Source organism: Pteropus alecto, unplaced genomic scaffold, assembly GCF_000325575.1.
Source record: "Pteropus alecto unplaced genomic scaffold, ASM32557v1 scaffold7, whole genome shotgun sequence".
Lineage (NCBI taxonomy): Eukaryota > Metazoa > Chordata > Mammalia > Chiroptera > Pteropodidae > Pteropus > Pteropus alecto.
The window spans coordinates 11533959-11539414 of record NW_006494614.1 but is presented as its reverse complement, the minus strand read 5'-3'; the positions used below and the strand labels follow the sequence as shown (position 1 = coordinate 11539414).

Here is a 5456-nt window from a genome sequence, read left to right as displayed (position 1 = left end):
GTTGCTATGCTTGTCAGTCTGACTTCTAAAGATCAAATATTGCATTTTTGTTGAAGGATTACCCTCAAGCAGTCAGAACCCATTTTGCTTGCTTGCATGGAGGGCCATGCAAAGTGATTACAAATTAACAAAGTAACATCACCCCCAGGACCCTAAATCGAAACTGTTGTTGTGAGGCTATAAATACCTCAGCTTCCTTGCCCTTCAGCTGGGATAATTCTGAGGTATGTGTAAATTACCAGAGCTTGTGATGGGGTTAGGGATCAAGCTTTAGTTGTCCACTTGTGGGAGCTGTCTTAATTGCATGTCTCCTATTGGTTGTCTGTGGTTTTCGAAATCACCTCCCCACACTCCACCCTTACACACTCCCTAATGGTCCCCGTAGCTCCAAATAAACTTCATTCACTCTGTCTTTGCTCAGAGTATGGCTTCTATGGGAATCTAAGTAAGACAATGAACAAGTGCCAATTTAAAATAAACATATTTGTGAATGCATACAGTTTTGGAATTAAGACAAAGGAAGGAGGAATATCACCAATATGAGCTCAGATGTATCCTGTTGGATAATGATAGTGAGGTCTTAGGAAGATAACAGCATTCTTGAAATATTCTCCACATGAAAGACTTGTAGGCAAACACATTAAAGAAATGCTTTAAAATAAAACCACTTTTCAGAGATTCACAATGTACATTAATACAGTAGCAAAAGTTCTCTGAAGTTCTGAAAATCTGTTTAATATCCTTTAGTTGAGAATTTCACAATTGTGTTTCACAGAACATATTTTTCCGCAGGGAGCCCTGTAAATCACACATTTAAAAATGCTTATCTAAACTGTATTGTAAGAGAGAATAAAATGTTCTTTTTTTAATAATCAGATTCCATTAATTTAGAATTTGAAAATATTCAACATAGACCAGCCTAAAAGGTCATTACTTTTTCAATGAAGAAGAAATTTGCTAAGCCTTAAACCAATTTCAAATGGTTCTTCTTAGATAAGAAAACAGCTTTTTAAAAACATTAGTGGTATCCATTAATCTCTAAATGGAGGATGCCAACTTCAAGAGAATCTTATTTTCTTATTAAGGGAGACTTTTAACTTAGAAATCTTAGGAATTGAATCAGTTATTTGAAAATTTTAAAAACAATGGCAAACAAATATTTATTAAATGTCTACTATAGATTGGGTATAAAATATATTTATAAGTACTTTATATTGCAGATGAATTTTCATTCAGAATAGCTTTTCTATTAAAAAAAGAAAAAATATTGAACTTAAGCCTGAGATATTTCAGTTATTAATGTTTTTGTTTTTTACTTTTAACGTTCAAATAATGAGCTCTGTCAGAGACAATCTACGTGAAAGTTCCCATAAAGGTGCTTTATGAAAAGTGCTTTCAGCTAACATAAGCATCACTCTTTAAAAGAGCTAAAAGTTATTAATGTTATCAAATTTATTTAAAAAAAAAAACACTGTTAGCAAGAATGTAAATGAGAAAATTTTCAAGTTCAATTGGAAGAGAACATGAGGGAGCAAGTTTCTGACATATAAATATTCAGATGAGAAGATGGAATATTGTTATGTAACAATTCTAGCAATAAGGGAATGGGATTTGGGATATTATAGACATTTTAAAATTGTAATTTATGTGAATGATGATCTGAATTAACAAAAATGAAGTAATTTCTAACTTATCTAAGCAGTAAAATTAAATACTAATTAAATAAAATATTTCAGAGGGTACTAATGGCTTTATAGTCATTAAAGTACTCAGTGGAATCTTTTGGGACTTTTTTCCCAACAGCTATTGAATACTCAGATGATTAATAATTTAAGATAGTTTTAATATGGCCCAGCTTATTTGATTAAGATAGAGAACTAAATGTAACTTTGGAAGTGTCTTACAGTACAGCTATGGTGGAGTTGAAAAATTATTAGACATAAAACCAAGAGGGTCTATGGCCATGCCACCCTGAACAAGCCCAATCTTGTCTGATCTCGGAAACTAAGCAGGATCAGGCCTGGTTAGTACTTGGATGGGAGACCACCTAGGAAGACCAGGCGCTATAGGCATAAAAAATAAAAAATAAAGGATTGTAAACTGACAAAGTCAACCAAGGAGTGCCTCGCAAAAAAAAAAAACAACCAAAAACCAGGAGAAATAGTCAATCAAACCCTATGGCCTGATAGCCACATGATTCAATTTCTCTATGTCTCAGTTTCCACTCACACACATAAACATATTACACACACACATATCCATACATATATATATATATATGTACATATATAAATGCACATATGGATCAGGATTTTAAATTAAATTTATTGGGGTGACATTGGTTAATAAAATCACACAGGTCTCAAGTGTGTAATTCAATAATATGTCATATGTATCTTACATTGTGAGTTCACCACTCAAAGATGAATTTCCTTTTGTCACCATATATTTGATCCCTTTTACTCTTATCTGCCTCCCCGCTCCCCCTTTCTCTCTGGCAACCACTGTTATCTGTGTCTATAAGACTCTGTTTGTTTGTCAGGTTCGATTGTTGCTTTCAGTTTTATATCCTATGTATGAATGAAATCATATGATTCTCAACTTTTGTCTGACTTTTTCCATTTAGCATAATTTAGTGAGGATTAAAAGATAAAATGCATACAAAAATGGTCTTTAAATTCTAAAATAAAAAGCACACATGTGATGATTATTATTAGATACAACCATCTGGCAAAATTATATTTCTCTCTTCTCTATCAGAGAGTAACACTGAGGATCTTCCTGCCTATTCAGATTTACTATAGCCCTTTGGCTGTTGATTCTTAAAAGTCAAGCACTAGAGGATTGAATTATGTCATTCTTACCAGTGGAATGTTATCTTAAACATTTACATAAATTAATTGACCTTGGGCATTTTTTTTTTGTCCTGATAACCACTTCACACTTATTTGATATGTCATCATGTATTTGGTTTCAGACTTGAATTCAAATGCCAGCAGCACTACTGAGTAACTGGGACTTAGAACAAGTCACTTGACCTCTCTGAACTTCAATTACAGATCATTGTAAAGTGACAATAACATAAATCGACCCTGATGGAGTTTTTATAATGTTTAGGTGAGATAATATATTTACCATGTAGTGCACAAATAAGCACATAATAAGGGCTCAATCACTGTTGAGTTCTTTTTCTACCCTCCTCCACAAAGTTTACTTATTTTATGAATTCTCTGGGCTCAAAATTGTTCTCAATTTAAAGGTAGCACTCAATAACTGGTGGTTGAATAGATAAATGATCCCCCAACCTACAGTCTTGGGAAAGTAGATGCCCATCCAGGTCAAGTCCAGACTCTTTAGTCTGATTCTTCACATCTACCAGAAGCTAGCTTGACCATGAGGTCCAGTGTGACTCCACAGCTCTGCGCCTGCAGCACAACTCCCATGTCCTCGCTGCCTCCACTCCAACATTTAAAATTTTTGATTTGCCTTGCTGAGATTTCACTGATATTTCTCCTTTCCTTTTGTGTGTGTGTGAGAGAGAGAGAGAGAGACAGAGAGACAGCGAGAGACGAGAGAGAGAGGAAGAGGGGGAGGGGAAGGGGGAGAGTTTAATCCATACTCTGGCAATAGTTATTGTCTCAATTGGGAAAATACTCCAGGGAGCACTATGTAGAATACAGTCAAAGCCTCTAGGTCTTGACTCTCTTGATTTCTTCCCAGTAACAGAGGTTTTGTTTCTTATCCTAACAGACATTAGTCAAAGATTTCCATTAGTGAAATTTATTCTTTGGCTGGAATTATTTTAGCAACATTGTTTTTTCATAAACAAGATGTACAAATCTCTTAAGTCTAGAAGTCTTTTACCCTTCAGAATGGTATTTGAGACTTGATTCCAAAAGGTGCTGTATTCATTCTCGATTCAAAGAGTTCTGTTGCATGATGAAATCTATAACGTTAGCAGAATCCAAGCTTTGAATAAACCTTTCACTCAAGGTATAGTTACATCACCTAAAAAATAGTGTTCACAGTGGTTTGTGTGACTGTTTCTATACCTAGATGATGAGAAATGCTTGCATATGTGACAAAATTCTAAGTTCTGACTTTATTGTCACTGGTGTAACAGGGGTCAAAATATAAGGAAAAATCCTATGGCCCTCAACCTATTTCTATGAGAGGCCCCCAAACCGCCAAATTGTAAACAACCCAATTGGCTCAGATCAGTTGTAAGATTTGGCCCACATAGCAAGGTGGGATTTACATGGATTTTTAGCAAAAGCAGGAAACAAACATCTTTTCTGAAATGCAAAATCTGAAGACAAGAAAACCGTGTGGACTAGTCCTCATGTTTGTCTAACTGCATATGTTGTGACAGAAGGAACCCTGGGGGCTATTTCAAAACAGATCATAGTGTTCCACAGATGAAAAATTAGAAGAACATTAGAAGCAGCAAGATAGCCTGACTTAAGGGGGTATTATTACCTCTCCTACCTCTCCTACTTAATATTTAACTCAGCATATATGTTGTAAGAAATAAAATAGAGAAAAATGTGGGCATGACTGGTGATAAAATGCTTATCATTATTTGGAAAAAAATATAAAAATCATAAGAAGTTAATTTAGTCTAAGTGATTGATTAACAGATGAAGGAGAGCTGTCTCCTTTTAATCCCAGTAAGGTGACCTATTTCCAGGAAGATTGAGACAAGTGATAGCAGATCACTGACCATTCAAAAATTAGTGACCACAGGGATTTGACATAGAGGTGAAGCTACTGAGTGAAAAAATTAGAGCTTAGACAAGTGATTTTAATGTGATTTTAAATAATGTATAATGAGAGAAGATTTACATTTAATATTAATTCTAAAGGACAATAATTTAGTGCTTTTTTCTGTGATAATCATTACAGTTAGTACAGAATGCAAAATTGAGAATTTGAGGCCATGATACATCTAAATCTTACAAAAAGTTTAACTTCTGCATTAAAACTAAACTGTAAGTTATTTAAATGTGATCTAATATGAGATTACAACTAAAATTAAGATTATAATTATAGTATGCTAACTATTATTAAAAACTAGAGTCTTTTATGAATTGGTTTTAGTGAAAGTCAGGTAGTAATCTAAAAAAATAGATCTAGAAATAATAGTTTCCACTAGAATTTTCTGGGTAAGTTTAATATAAAATACCTGACACTTTTTTTTTAAATAAGAGTTTAACAATTTAATGAAACATTATCTTAATTTAGGTCATACATCTTAACAGTCTTAATTTTTATAACACTGGATTAATGTATATTTGTATTTAACCAAAAGACTCTGAGACTTTGCAGTTTTCTTGCTATATTGTCTAAAATTACAATCAGGATTTTGTAATACGTATTTGAAGTGAGGTTTCCATTTCAATCCATGATCTAAAAAAAGACTTCAAACAAATCCTCAAGAGTTCATTGCAAAACAT

At 33.6% G+C, this 5456-nt stretch overlaps 1 pseudogene; it reads left to right on the top strand.

Annotated features, from left to right (window-relative positions):
* Positions 1-1953: 1953 nt before the first annotated feature.
* LOC112474887 lies at positions 1954-2072 on the top strand (annotated as a pseudogene).
* Positions 2073-5456: the final 3384 nt, after the last annotated feature.